Source organism: Balaenoptera musculus, chromosome 10, assembly GCF_009873245.2.
Source record: "Balaenoptera musculus isolate JJ_BM4_2016_0621 chromosome 10, mBalMus1.pri.v3, whole genome shotgun sequence".
In the NCBI taxonomy this organism is placed as follows: Eukaryota; Metazoa; Chordata; class Mammalia; order Artiodactyla; family Balaenopteridae; genus Balaenoptera; species Balaenoptera musculus.
The window spans coordinates 77,487,910-77,504,577 of record NC_045794.1 but is presented as its reverse complement, the minus strand read 5'-3'; the positions used below and the strand labels follow the sequence as shown (position 1 = coordinate 77,504,577).

Sequence of the window (16,668 nt, the reverse complement as noted above, 5' to 3'; positions counted from 1 at the left end):
TTTCTCTGTCCCCTACGTGCTCTCTTGTGTCAAGATATACCCATTGTGAGTTTGCCAAAGAGTCAAAAAGAACAAGTGTTGTATTTTCTTTCATTTGGGTCTTTGGTTTGGCAACCTCCAAAACAAAAATCAAAGGAGTTGGACATTTTTGGTTCTTCTTGTTTCATAGATGTGGAAATTAAGCCATGGAGAAAAACAGATTCTTTTCAAGCACGTGTGAAACAGTTACAGAAATAAGTCATGAATTAATTCACAAAGAAACTTCAATAAATTCAAAAAATCAATAGCCTACAAACTACGTACTCTATCATTTTACAATAAAATTGGAAATTTTAACAAAAGAATAGCTTCCATAAATCCCATATGTTTGGAGACTAAATAAAATACCCTTAAACTCTTGAGTTTAAAAAAAAGTCACACATTTCTAATGGTATAGCCATATGGAAAACAGTATGGAGAGCCCTCAAAAATTAAAAATAGGACTATCATGTGATCCAGCAATTCCACTTCTGGTTATAGATACAAAGGAAATGAAATCAGTGTCTCAAAGAGATATCTGCACTCCCATGTTCATTGCAGCATTACACACAATAGCCAAGATATGGAATCAACCTAAGTATTCATGACAGATGAATGGAAAAAGAAAATGTGATACATATTAACATAGAAAGAGAGATATAAATATCATTCAGCATAAAGAAATGTAATATAAATTTATATAATACATAATATATATATTGTATATATATAATTCAGCCTTAAAAAAGATGGAAATCACATCTATTAGAATGGCCAAAATCCAGAACTCTGACAACACCAAATGCTGGTGAGGATGTTGAGCAACAGAAACTCTCATTCATTGCTGGTGGGAATGCAAAGTGGTACAGACATTTTGGAAAACAGATTGGCAGTTCATTACAAAACTAAATACACTGTCATCATATGATCCAGCAATTAATGCTCCTTGGTATTTACCCAAAGGAGCCGAAAGCTTATGTCTATACAAAAACATGCACACGGATGTTTATAGCAGCTTATTCATAATTGCCAAGTCTTAGAAACAACCAAGTGGTACATCCAGACACTGGAATATTTTTCAGCCCTAAAAAGAAATGAGCTATCAAGTATGGAAAGACATGGAGGAACCTTAAATGCATATTACTAAGTGAAAGAAACCCATAGAAAAAGCCATATACTGTATAATCCCAATATATGACATTCTAGAAAAGACAAAATTGTGGAGACAACAAAAAGATTGGTATTCACCAGGGGGTTGGGAAGGGGGCACAGGAGATTTTTAGGGCAGTAGAAATACTCTGTATGACACCATAATGATGGATGCATGTCATTATACCTTTGTCCAAACCCATAGAACATACAATGCCAAGAGTGAAACCTAAGGTAAAATTGTGGACTTTGGGTGATTATGATGTGTCAATATAGATTCATCAGTTGTAGAAATGGACCACTATGGTGGGGGATGTCCATAATGAGGGAGGCTGTGCATGTGTGGGGCAGAGGGTATATGGGAAATCTCTACATCTTCTTTTCAATTTTGCTGTGAATCTTAAACTGCTCTAAAAAAATAAAAGCTTAACTAAAAGAAAAGTAAAAAAAAAAAAAGGAACTCCTGTCATATACTACAACCTGGGTGAACATGGAGGACATTATGCTAAGTGAAATAAGCCAGACACAGAAAGACAAATACTGCACGATCTCACTTACATGTGAAAACTAAAAACGTCAGTCATAGAAGCAGAGAGTGTAATGGTAGTTGCCAGGGCCTGGGAGGTGGGGGAAATGAGATGTTGGACAAAGGATATGAAGTTTGAGCTATGCAGGATGAATAAATTCTGGAAATCTAATATACAGCCTGGTGATTATTGTTAATAATACTATATTGTGTACTTGCAATTTGCTAAGAGAGTAGATCTTAAAGGTTCTCACACATACACACACACACACACACACACACACACACACACACAAAAGATAACTAAGATAACTATGTGAGGTGATGGGTACGTTGATAAGCTTGATTGTGGTAATCATTTCACAATGCATACATATGTCAAAACATCACATTGTAAATGTAAATATAATTTTTACTTGTCAATTATACCTCAATAAAGCTAGAGACAAAAAGTCACACACTTCTAACCAACAGAGTATAGAAAGAAAGAAAAAAAGACTTTATAGCAGAAGAATCTGGCAGACACCCCCTGAACCAAGTAATCAAGGTTAACATCAAAAATAAGTCCTGTTTAAAAAGACAAAAGCTCTAATTTGAAAAGATACATGCACCCCAATGTTCACAGCAGCTATGGGCTATTTACAATAGCCTAGACATGGAAACAACCTAAGTGTCCATCAACAGATGAATGGATAAAGAATATGTGGTACATATATACAATGGAATATTACTCACCCATAAAAAAGAATGAAATATTGCCATTTGCAGCAACGTGGATGGACCTAGAGATTATCATACTAAGTGAAGTAAGTCAGACAGAGAAAGACAAATATCATATAATATCACTCATACATGGAAACTAATTTTTTAAAAATGATATAAATGAACCTATTTACAAAACACAAACAGGCTCACAGATTTCAAAAACAAACTTATGGTTACCAAAGGGGAAAGGGGAGGGAGGGATAAATTAGGAATATGGGATTAACAGATACACACTACTATATATAAAATAGATAAACAACAAGTTCCTACTGTACAGCACAGGGAACTATATTCAATATCTTGTAATAACCTATAATGGAAAAGGATTTGAAAAAGAATATATATATATATACATATATATAAATATATATACAATATATATAACTGAATCACTTTGCCATACACCTGAAACTAACACAATATTGTAAATCAACTATAGTCCAGTAGAAAAAAGAAGTTCTGTTGATATCATGTGCCCCAATACGATGTGACAAGAAGGGCACATCACCTCTGTGGTATTCTTCTCCAAAATCCATAATATTAGTCTTTTCATGAGAATCAATCAGACAAACCCAAATTGAGAGACCCTCCACAAAATATCTCAAAATTACTATTCAGAAGTGTCAAGGTCATGAAAGACCAGGAAGGACTAGGAAACTGTCCCGGATTGGAGACAGACGAAGGAGATATGACAACTAAAGGAAGGGAAGGAGCGAGGGAGGGAAGAGAAGAAGAAAGAAGTAGAAAAGGAAGATGGCAAAGGACTTTCCCATCATCAGGAAGATATGAAGACTTCTGGGCTAAATTCTTATTCCCATTTCATCTTCGTTATTTCCTTGATGTGCAACTGGAATCCCATGTAGCCCCCTGCCCTGTACTCCTCCCCCAAGAAAAGAAAAAAACAGAATTTGCCAAAGGAAATATAGGCATCTGTCCCTGTAACTAGAAATCCTAAAACTACACTTGGAATATGCAGCCATGCTATCCCCTCTTTCTGTACAACCGTTAATATAGGTATTATGCTATAGATAATATTACCTGAATCATGTGCACTAATTAATTATTCTTTTACTAAGTTATGAATTCTAATGATTCCTTCAGTTCTCTGATATCTCATTTCGATCTTAGGTGAACTATTGCTTATTGTAAAAATCCTGGAGTGGTTCACAGAAGCCTAAACTGCAAACCTTTTAACAGGGCCAAATACATTGTTATTCAAATTATTGTATGCTAATTTAATACCCCAACAATATTTCTATATGTTTGAAGTTTTATGCTATGAAACTTTAGTGATTGATAATACTAGGATGATTGCAATTTACCAGAATTTGACAGCAATCAGTTTTTATTGAGCATGTATTATGTGCTAGGGTCAACTAGGTCTAACAGACTGAAAGAGAGATATGATCTCTGTCTTCTTGGAGCTTAGAGTCTAGAGAAGGAAACAAACATAAATAAGGAAACAAATAAAATTGATAATTACAAATTATTGTAAGTGCAATAAAGGAAGAGTGCTTTGATAAGAAAAACCAGTCCAGGGGGCTGGAGGAGGGGAGCTGATTTCAATGGAGTCTTCAGAGAAAAGCCTCTTTGAGGAGGTGACCTCTCCTATTTTTCTTCCCCCAAAATATTGCAGTAGGTATAAAACTGTACTACACACATTTAAAAGATGGATAAGAAACAAGTTGAGAATTTAAAATATTAGGATACCTAAAGATATTAGGACTTGCTAAAATAAGTTCTTAGTTTCCTGGCATTCACAATAAAAAATGAAAACCATTTGTGTTGTATAGTTCCTATCTCTCAAAGAAAGAAAACATACTGAGTCATCCAAAGAGACTAATATGTCTCTGACACTAGTTTCAAGAAGGAATTTATCATATGATTCTTTACATAAGGAACATCAAATAAACTAATAAACTATGATTTTCCTGTGTTCTTTTGTAGAAGATACCAGAATGTTCTTCAAATGTAGATTCTCGGTATTGACCCACTATAAAGCACAAGATAATACAGTCTAGGTACCGACTTTCTGGTGATATAACCAAATGCAGTGACTGAAAGAGACCAGTAAATGGATGCCATTTAGACCCTCTCAAGTACCAGCTAACAACCGAACATAAGTATTCTGAATGGCAAAATTTAATAGCTGAATTTTCTTTCTGCTGACTATCTACTGGGATGACATCATGTATCACTGATTGAAGAGAAATCCATACACTTCAGATAGAATATATAAAGGGATTTTCAACATTTTGTGATGAACAATTTAGTAGCTAACCTTCCATTCTTGTTCAAGCAAAATGACACAGAAGCAAGCTGTGCTGGTATCAGCAAAAGGATCAAAATGTTTCTCAATGAACAACAACAAAATGTTTGAACCTGTTTAAGCATATGGCCAAGTATTTGGCTGAGACCACAGAATTCGACATCATAAAGCACAAAGAAATTATTTTGCCCCCCACCAAAAAAAACCCTAAGTATTTCTATTACCAGTTGGCCACACTGACGACAAAAAAAAACTTCACATGGACTTTACTGTACTGAGAATTTCTTTCCAAACAGAACTACATCATCATGAGTCTGCGCAGATGATTTATCAGCAAATGCACCATGTAGTTGAATGAACTAAGCTTTTATCTGGATTTATTTAATAAAGTCCACTTAGAAATTAGACAATGACTACTAAATATAATGATTTTTGTTTCAGCATAATTGATGCTAGACTGTTCTTTCTGGTAACAAGCCTCCAAAAGGTTAGGCTGGATCTTCATAAAGCAAATACAACCATTAGCCCAGAAGAGGGTGCTTCCCTTCCTTCCCATGTGCACTGATAAGTGGGCATGCATCCAATCCATCCACTCTATCCACTAGCTATACAGGAAGTATAGAATTTTGAACAAATTAGAACTGTTCTTCAGGGAAACTGTGTTTGAGTTAATAGGGCAAAGAAATTAGCCATTACAAGTGCTGATGGATTCTTTATGTCTCTTCTCCCCAGATAATGAGAATATGAATGCTGGGATGCTTGGAGGACCAGTCAACTAGAAGTATGACATGGGCTAAAATAAGCTTCTCTCCACCCAGGGAAGCTCTCCATTGACCAGAAGTAGAAGGGAGGGGAAAAGACAAAATGGATTATGAACTGTGGCCTACTTCACCAAGTTCATTTGGCCTACATAGATTTCTCCTAATGGCCTAAGAGCATCAGATAAGCAAAAGGAAAAGGAAACACACTCTCCTTATGACTTTTGAGTGGTTTGTTCTCCTTTTGAGTGGCAGTTTTAGACTGTCTTCTCTTAGGGACAGAGAATTGATTTTCCATTTTTGTGGTCTCTACTCAAATCATCTAGTAGTATGTACACAGCATATGCTCAGTAAATATGGTTGACTAACAATAGGACTGTTCTATTGGTTTCATTTTACACATAGTACATAATATGGTACCTTGCAGTAGGCACTCAGAAATATGGATCAAATGAATGTATATAAGACCAGTGTATCACAACCAGACTTCTTTCTGTTTCCCACTTATGTATACTAAAGAACATAAGAAAGTCAAAAATTCCTCTCAATACATTTTTATGTAGCAAACTTTACAAGGGTTATATGTTATTACTATAAGATTTTGTTATGAGTCATAAGTACCTGAAATTTTAAGAATGCTCCTAGAATTTCTTCTCTTTTCTAACTGTACTCTTTTCCCTAAGTATTCTCAACCAACCCACTCCATTAAATATTATGCAAAGGTAAAAAAATCTCCCAAATGTTTAGTCCTGTCCTCATGTATCCAGTTGTCTACTTGACATCTCCACTTGGAGTTCAATAGGCAACTCAAATTTAATCTTTCCAAATCTAGGCTCTGGACTCTTCTTACCCCCAACCCACTTCTCCCCAACCTGCTCCACTTCTGTAAATGGTACCACCATCCCATCAAGCCAAAGACTGGAGGAGTCATCCTTGATTCCTCTCTTACCCTCACACCTCCCATCCAATCCATTAGTAAGTCCTACTGATTCTATCACTGTAACATCTCCTAATCCAATCACATCTCTCCATTCTAACCACCACTACCCTCATATAAATCACTACCATATCTTGCACAGACTCCAGAACTTTGCTCTATCTTGTTATTCAGGTGACATCTTAAATGTCACCTTCTTAGAGAAGCCTTCTCTGAACACCTGATCTAAAATTGCTCCCAGATTCAAGCACATCACCTTGTTTTATTTTTTTTCTTAGCATTTATCACTACCAGTTAATTTTTTATTTATTTGTTTGTTTATTGGGAAGCGGAGTATTTTCATCTCTCCCCATTAAAATGCACATCCATAAGAGCAGACACTTTTGCTCTCTTGTTTGCTGTCATACTTCTACTGCCTACAAGAGAATGTGACACATATAGGTGCTCAATAAATAGTTCTTTAATTAAGAAGTCAATGACTAAATTAGCTAATAAGCCTAAAATGCATTTGAACATGAAAAACAAGCAGAATGCAAAACAACACAGGTTTTTAAGTAAAGTAATATATTCATTGAGACCCAATTTAAATTTTCCAGTTTCCCTCAACAGTTTTAACCTTAACTTTTAAAGCTAATAATTATTGAACATTTACATATGCCAGGAACTGTGGACATTCTTTACACACACCATCTCATTTAGTTTTGTTCAATCCTTGCACAACCTTATGAAGTAGGTACAACTAGCCAAGTGGCAGAGCCAGAATTCAAATACAGATCAGTCTTATCCCAAAGACCTAAGTCCCAACCTAGGTTAGATTGCCTGCTGATACTATGCTCCCTTCAGATGGGCCAGGTTCCCTGGGAACATTCACCCAGGAGAGTAAGGTCAGGGCAGCTTAGCCTCAACTTAGAGCTCACGTCCCTCTCCTGGAAGGTAACAGAGACAGTGTTCACTTGGAGAGCACATGGAGATCAAGTCTTGGCTACACAAGAACATTCTTCCTAGGATACACATCCTGCAAGCACAGCAAGACACTATCCAAAACAGCACTTTCCAAGTTAGTTAATTATTAAATGTCTGAACCTTCTGCAGAACTTATACAATGATTGTTACATGCTTTCTAAGATTCAGGTCTACAAAGTTAAACATTTCTTTTACTGTACAGAAGGACCTAGTTCTCGTAAAGGTCAAGTGAGCTAGTGCATATCTCTCTTTGAAAAAAAATGTGAGATATTTCACAGAATGTGCATTATTTATACAATAACAAAATTCTGGAAATGGAAAGGAACTAAGAAATGACCTCTTATTTCACAAAAGTAGAAAAGGAGGCACAGAGAGGTAAAGTGACTTGTGGCTGCAGGGCTAGTAGCTGATAGAATGAAATTACATCATTTACCAAATTTAGTTCTCAATATGTAACTGAGCAATAACCCTTTCAGTCATTTTTCCTGAGTTAATATTCACGACTTCAAACTTTCAAGATTATGCCAAGCTTATGATATTGATGTGCACATATTTTTTTCAAGACTTTATATTTTGTTTAAAACATTTCAGGTTACCAATCTCTCATGTAATAAGCAATGGACATCATGTCTCCTTCATGTCTCTGGGGAAAAATAATAGAAAAATTATTATATATTCTTGGTAAATAAACTCTTCAAACATTGATTGTCACAGATGCAACTGGTGGAAGGCGTTTATAGTTGGCTCCAATTTCAGCAGGAAGTAATTGAAAGCTACCTTGAAGACTCTCCTCCATTACATGTGCTTTTTTTCTCTGCAGTTACTTTCTGAGTTACAACTATAATTTTATTCCCAGTTCAAAATGGTCCAACAGTTCAACAGTGGTTCAAGATGATCCACTAGTGCCAAACTGAATTTAACTCTTCGCTGTCTACTTTTATGTGTTTCACACAGTTATCCTGATTCTCTAAGTTCTCAAACTTTATACAACATCAGAATCACCAGGAGGAAAGCAGAGCGCTGGGTCCTGACCCCAGATTCTCTGATCCAGTAGACCCGGGATGGATGGGGCTCAAGATTTTGCATTTCTAACAGGTTCCCAGGTGATGCTGTCTGGAGACCACTGTTTTAAATTATGTGATAAACACATTTCCATCAAGATTAAGCAGTATTGAAATTACTTGAGATGGATTTTTATAATCCTAGATTAATCCTAGAACACAGGGAATGGTGAGTTGAAATCCAGATGACAGATCCATGTCTTCCATAAAAATGAATATTCAAAACCTTCTTGCTGAACTCTTTCACTCAGAGAACAGAACTGTGAGTGATTTTTAGAGACTCCCATGAAAATTAGTTATCAACTGCTGATTAGTGCTTTGAAAAATAATGAGTGTTATTGTTGCAGGTAAGATTCTATTAAGGATTTTCCATTTCATAATTCTTCATCATACTGAACAAAGAATTTTTACTCCTGTGCAGTCCAGACCTGGTTCTGTTGCTTAGCAATGCGCTCCACGAACCTTTACAGTATTGTGTTTTCCTCTTCAAAAAGGGACAGTGTGCCACAGGTACTTTTTAACTTCACCAGAGTGCTCCCATAAAAAAAAGGATTAATAATCATTTTGTATTTAATCTAGCAGACAAAAATTGTCAAGATGAGAAGCTTTCTTTTAGGATGTTTTAAAATGCACTGTGCTCTCTTCAAAGTGAAGCTCTTTGAAAAAAAAAAGTGAAGCTCTTTGATTCACAATCATTGCAGTAACTTCTAGAGGGATTATCTCGCCGACAAAGAACCATCAATCCATCAGTACATATTGTAGAGTGCCTCATCTGTGTTCAGCTGTGGGCTGGGCAAGTGGGAGATTCAAAAGACATGTAAAAGAATATCTTTAGACACATTTTATACATTGTAAAGGTGCAGGTTTAGATATTAAGACAGTTATCTCCTTCATAAGATCAATGATGCATAAGAGAGATACGATTAACTTAGAAGAAACTGTAGCAAACTAAATGATGAGGCACTCCACCAAAAGCCTTTTAAGAATTCAGAGAGGGTAGAAACTAACAATAAGGAAAGCTGGCATTTATCGAGTGCTTCCTATATGCTTGGCACTTCAAATGCATTATCTCTTTTAATTGTCAGCAACAGTCCTGTGAAGTCAGAATTATTATTATCCTCATTTTCAGATGAGAACACTAAGGCTTAAAGGTTAATTAGCTCGTGAGTAAACAAACCCAGGTCTGGGTTAAGTAAAGGAGAGCTTCATCGAATGTGGCTACACAAAGACCCACCCATCATGCTGCCCTTTTCCCTGGTGTCTCTCTGCATTATTCATAAATGCAGGGCTTAATTCCAGGCCAGTGTTCCTCTGGGAAAAGACTTAAGCTTTAATTCATGCCTATAAACCTTTGTGGATGAATACCTATCCTTTCCACCCTTTCAGCCAACAGAAAGTCCTCTGAACAGGGTAAAGGAAGGAGGATTTCTTTTTATGTATATTATCTTTGAACAATGAGTTCTGTAGTGTGATACATGATTTGTATAGAAATAAATATGTTGATCTCTAAAAGCACAGGCTGTTTTCATACTAGCAAAGTCACATCAACCTTCCAGATTTGAATTGCTCAGCATCTCTATCCAAACAACCTTTCTCCTCAATTGCATTAATAACGCCTGAGCCTATTCTGATGAAACTTTTAAAATTCAACTGTTCCTTGAATTTTATCTCCAGCCCTGTCTTAAAGTACCCCAGACTCTTCAAATAACAGTATATAATTTCACCCCTGACCCTTTGCCCCCGTTCACCACACACACTCAGAAAAACACAGCAGGACAAGCAGTCGTGTTTTCAGGAGGCTTTTGAAATGGAGGATAGATTGGCTGCATCCCCTCACCACCAGACTTGGGGCGAGGGGGAGTGTCAGGGCAAAAGCCAAACTCCAGGCCCAGGACTTTGTCAATTATCTTAAAATGTCTCTGAAAGTGTTGTTCAAAGTAGAGGAAAAAGAGCATAAACGGTTAATATTTAAACTGATTCCTAAGCCCTGCACTGGGAATGAGGAGTCCTAGGTTCTAGAACTGTTTCTGCCCAAGTCCTGAGGTTTTTAGAGTCCATAAAATGTGGGGAAAAGAATGAAAACACTCTAACACTCTTCAGCACTGTCCAGGATGCAGTGAAGTGCAAACTCTCATACACAGCCAGTGTGAGAGTACGTTAGTACAACCTCTCTGGAGAGCACTTTGGCACATGGCACATCCCATCCTAGAGAAACTCTCTCACATGTGCAAAAAACATGTTCATTGCAGAATTGTTTACAACAGTGAACTACTGGAAACAACTATAGCATCCACCAGGGTAGTAAATAACTAAAACGTGGCACTTTCATAAAATGCGCTATAGCATTTAATAGGAGTAAACTAGTACTATATATTAAGATAGATCTCAAAAATACAACGTTGCATGAGGATAAAAGCAAGTTGCGGAATAATATGTATTATAAGATACCACTGTATAAATCTTAAGGAAATAACCAAACACGTATACAGAAAAATCTGTCTGGTTTATGGTTACTATATATAAGTAAAAATATTTTTAAATGGCTTGGAAGGATATACACCAAATTCACGGTAATGGCTGCCTCTAAAGAGAGTGTGGAATTTGATTGGGGGTGGAGGATAAAGATTACTTCATTCTTACCTAAAATGTCCCAGTTCTTTAATTTAAAAAAAAAAAAAGGCTTCGAAAAAACAAAATATTAACAGTGATTTGTTCTGAAATTAATTGAAGTTCGTTACAGTATTCTGTGTTTTCCTATATTTAAAAACACAGGCTTCATTAAAAAAAGAGAGACAAAGAGCTAAGAGCTGCCCTTTCCAGCTCTGAATTTTAGAGTTGGATAATTAGGAATGTCATGCGTTTCCATCAGAGGCTCAATATGGACCTAATTCTGGTTGATGTAGGAGGTGCCGGAAGTCACCTTGCTCTGGCCTATGTATTCCCACTGAAGCAAATGGGTGAGCTTCAGGGAAGCCTTGAAGTTCCTTCTAGCAAGGTGGTCTTCCTGAGCATGAGACATGTATACTCACACACCACCTCATGCTCTGATCAGAAGGACCCCACGCTTAGTTTAATGCTCTACTGTCACTTTCTTGAAATTCATAATATTTCATCTTTGAACTTGTGTTTTATAAGTGAAATCTAATGGGACGATAGAGTGTGCATGTGAACAGATAAGACATGCACAGAATGCATGCTCATGGTTCCTTGCTGTCCCATTCACACAAAACTTCAGACCCACGATGTGTGGAAATTTAGTGAGACTCAAAGCAAATATAACATTACGAAAGTTGCCAGCTTCCATAGAGTGTTGATAGAAAGTGTGCATATTAAGAAGTGAAATAAAAACAATTGAGTTAGTTCAGTTTTGTGCAGCATTTCCACAGTTATGATAAGAACAAAACACATATGCATGTAGGAGATACGAAATGTAAGTTGCGTGATTTCTGTGATTCCACACATGAATTAAATGCTCCGATATTTGCATTTAAAACTGGCATTGCATGATGTAAAGATGAATGGTAAGATTTATGTTAATAATTTAAAATTTTCTTTACTTAGAAAGACATTAAATAGCACACAAAAAATATCATGACATGTTGAGAAAGATTGTGAAAGAAGGAAAGGGCTATATATTTTAACAAATTTACTGGCACTTTTTTTCTGGCTTTTTGAACAAAGGGACCTGCATTTTTATTTTGCCCTGAGCCCTGTAGATCATGTAGCCAGCCCTACTTTTTGGCTTGAACATATGATATGCCTAAGAGAAATTGTCATCAAGCAACTGAGTAGTTGCCTGGACAGTTCCTGCAGCAAAGCCGGGGACTGTCTGGAGCTCAAATCTCAACACAGCCTGTTCTCTGTGTTCCCAGGAGCCCAGGATTGACTGAACTTTGCAGAGGTGGCTCTTAACCCAGGTGGACCTCACTCCCAGACAAACAAGGCTTCAGGAACACTTCAGAAATGTGGGTGAGGCACCTCCCTTCACCCAGGGGAAGATAATGGTTAAGAGACCAGACTCTGGAGATTGAAATCCCTCCTCACCACTTAAAAACCATGTGGTGGGGCTTCCCTGGTGGTGCAGTGGTTGAGAGTCTGCCTGCCAATGCAGGGGACACGGGTTCGAGCCCTGGTCTGGGAAGATCCCACATGCCGCGGAGCACCTAGGCCCGTGAGCCACAACTACTGAGCCTGCGCATCTGGAGCCTGTGCCCCGCAACAAGAGAGGCCGCGATAGTGAAATGCCCGCGCACCGCGATGAAGAGTGGCCTCCGCTTGCCACAACTAGAGAAAGCCTTCGCACAAAACGAAGACCCAACACAGCCAAAAATAAATAAATAAATAAATAAATAAATAAATAAATAAATAATCCTTCCCTCTACTTAAAAAAAAAAAACAAACATGTGGCTTTGGGCAAGTAAATTAATTCCTTGGTGCCTCAGTTTCCTTATCTGTAATATGGGCTAATAATTGAATAGGGTTGTTGTGTGAGGATTTAAGGAGCTGTGCCTGATATGTAGGAAGCCTTCAATAACTGTTGCCATGATAAGCATCCCAAGGCCCCTCTTCTTACTTGGGTCTTCAGTGACTGAAGCGTGGTGCATGAGGTAGTTTAGAGCAGGGGCAATGTAGCCACATTAAGTTCAAGTCCAGCTCTGTAGGTGGCTCATTATGGTTCAGGCAGGTTTCTTAACTTGTCCCTAAACTAAATTTCTGTCCTCAAGACCCAATTTAATGGAACCTCAAACCATGAAAGTCTTGATTAACAGCTGGTAGCAGGCCCTGAAGGTAAGGATGGAAGAAAAAGGAGACCCCAGTAAGGAAATAAAACTGCCATCTCAAATTGGAGCACAGAACCCACTTCCCCAACATTGTTTTATGAGAGAGCTAACTTCTGGAAAGCTTGATTCTAATTCTAGTCACTGTGTTATAATCAGCTCAAGATCTGCCTCATATGACACCAAAAGCACAAGCAACAAAAGCAAAAATGGACACATGAGACTACCCAGATTTAAAGACCTCTATGCAGCACGAGAAACAATCAACAGAGTGAAAAGGCAACCTATGGAATGGGAGAAAATACCTACAGACCATATATCTGATAGACGGTTAATATCCAGAATATACAAAGAACCCCTGAAAGTCAGTAACAAAATAAACAAATAGCCCAGTTTTTTTAAAAATGGGCAAAGTACTTGAACAGACAAATCTCCAAAGAAGATATATAAATGTCCAATTTGAAAAGATACATGCAACCCAATGTTCATAGCAGCATTATTTACAATTGGTAAGATATGGAAGTGTCCATCAACAGATGAATGGATAAAGAAGACGTGATATATATATATATATATATATATATATATATACACAATGGAATACAATATGTACACATACATATATATGTATATGTATATATGTATATACACACACACACACACAGTGGAATACTACTCAGCCATAAAAAAGAATGACATTTTGCCATTTGCAGCAACATGGATGGACTTGGAGGGCATTATGCTAAGTGAAATAAATCAGATAGAGAAGACAAATACTGTATGATATCACTTATATATGGAATCTAAAAAATACAACAAACTAGTGAATATAACAAAAAAGAAGCAGACTCACAGATATAGAGGACAAACTAGTGTTTACCAGTGGGGAGGGAAGAGGGGCAATATAAGGGCGGGGGTACAAACTAATGGGTGTAAGATAGGCTACAAGGATGTATTGTACAACGGGGGGATATAGCAAATATTAATAACTGTTAATGGAGTGTAATCTTTAAAATTGTATTAAAAAAATTTTTTTAATTAAAATCAGAAAAAAAAGAAAAAATTGGCAAAGGACTTGAACAGACATTTCTCCATAGAAGATGTACAAATGTCCAACAGGCATATGAAAAGATGCTCAAGGTCACTAACCATGAGAAAAATGCAAATCAAAACCACAATGAGATACCACTTCACATTGATGGGATGGCAACTCTCCAAAACACAGAAAATACAAGTGCTGGTGAGAATGTGGAGAAATTGGAATCATTGTGCACTGTTGGTGGGAATGTAAAATAGTTCAGCCGCTATGGAAAACAGCATGGAGGTTCCTCAAAAAATTAAAAATAGAACTACCATACGACCAGCAATGCCACTTCTGGGTATATATGAAAAGAAGTGAAAACAGGATCTAAAAGAGATATGTGCACATCCGTGTTCATTGCAGCACTATTCGAAATAGCCAAGAGGTGGAAGCAACCCAAATGTCAATGGCAGAGGGATGGATTAACAAAATGTGGTATTTGCATACAATGCCATATTATTCAGCCTTAAAAAAGATGGAAATCCTGTCACACACTACAACATAGGTAAACTTTGAAGACATTATGCTAAGTGACATAAGCCAATCACAGAACAGAATACTGTACTTACCTGATGTATCTAAAGTAGTCAAATGCATAGAAACAGAACGCTGACTGTCGTTACCAAGGGCTGCTGGGGAAGGGGAAATGGGGAGCTGTTGGTTCAATGGGTACAGAGTTTTAGTTTTGCAAGATGAAAAAGTTCTAGAGATCTGTTGCACAACAATGTGCTTATAATTAACACTACTGTACTGTATACTTTAAAACAGGGGTCCCCAACCCCCAGGCCGCAGACCAGTACCAGTCCACAGCCTGTTAGGAACCGGGCCGCACAGCAGGAGGTAAGTGGTGGGTGAGCAAGTGAAGCTTCATCTGCCGCTCCCCATCTCTCCCCATCACTAGCATTACCTCCCGAACCATCCCCACTCCCAACCCTCCCACCCCCTTCCCCCAATCCGTGGAAAAATCGTCTTCCACAAGACCAGTCCCTGGTGCCAGAAAGGTTGGGGACCAATGCTTTAAAATGCTTAAGGTAGGAAATTTTATGCTACAGTGATAAATTTTTCAAAAGCATGATCCATGAAAAAAAAAAGAGTTGGACTTCATTAAAATGAAAGCTTTTTGTTATACAAATAAAGTTGAAATTAAAAAAAAGAACAAGTGAAGTTATATATGAAAGAAGTAATTCATATATACCACATATAACAGTGCCTGGCATATAGGAAGCCTGAATAAATAATGATTGTGTTGTTTTGTTACCAGCAAGATTCATACTGCAGTTTGTGTTCAAGTGATGAAGCAGTTCCATGGGTTAGAACAACACTTTCCTGAAATGATTAAAACATAGTCTGAGAATTTCTTTAAAATGGTGTTTAAAAGCTCCATTTGCAGGCATCTAAACTAGAGAATACTCTTTCAAATGCACATGAGATATTGATAAGAAAGTTTATTTCATTACTGATTCACAGCAGCCCCAGAAAAAGTAGAGGAATAGCCTATCTATATGTGACTAAATCTCAAAAACATGTGCTAACAACAAGATTGCAAATTTTAGAAGAACACTATGAAGTGTGTTTAAAACATACATATAACAATTCCATGTATACACACTCACCTATGTAGTAAGCATTGCAAAATATATATGATGACACTCATCAATTTCAGGATAGATATTACTTCCGGATGAGGAAAAAATAAAGGGTTGAAGGATGGAACTTAACCTGTAACTATTGCATTTTATTTCTAAAAATTAAAAAAAAAAAGAGTAAGGGGGAGCTATCTAAAACAAAGCTTACTTGTATTTCATTTGAGTAGTGGATATACGGATGTCCGTTATAGTATTTTCTGTGTCTTCTGTATGTTTAATATGTTTCATAATTTAGAGTGTTAATATTAATTTTCATATGCATTTTTGTTATTTAGTAAAACTCAAAAGTCACCCCTCTTGAAAGCCTTCCTGGAATGCTCTGGAAGTCGCACTCCCTGGGTTCCCATAGCACCTAGTTCACAGTCCTCTATTGTCAGTTATTTTTTTACGACTCAGGTGTAAACTGAGGTGTAAATTCTCAATTGCAATGACTGATGCTTAGTTACCTTCATATCTTATTCAAAGCCGAAGGCCAGAGTGGCTACATTAGTATATGTTTAATAAATACTTAGGCAATAAAGTAATGAAGCCAAATTGCATATTCTATAAGTGCTGATGAAGTGTGATAAGGTTGCTAATAAAAATGAGGAAAGATATTAATACAAAGGAAGGTATACTCATGGGACAATACACCTGAGAAGTCCAATTTGTTCATCAAATCCTCAGAAGCCTAGATCTCAGTCTGTCTTAGCCCAGGCTGCCATAACAAAATACCAT

At 37.0% G+C, this 16,668-nt stretch overlaps 1 protein-coding gene across 2 annotated transcripts in view; it reads right to left on the bottom strand.

Moving 5' to 3' along the window:
• The window catches only part of CRADD (CASP2 and RIPK1 domain containing adaptor with death domain), a 252,213-nt gene that overhangs the window by 184,053 nt on the left and 51,492 nt on the right, over positions 1-16,668 (bottom strand). The window lies entirely within an intron of this gene.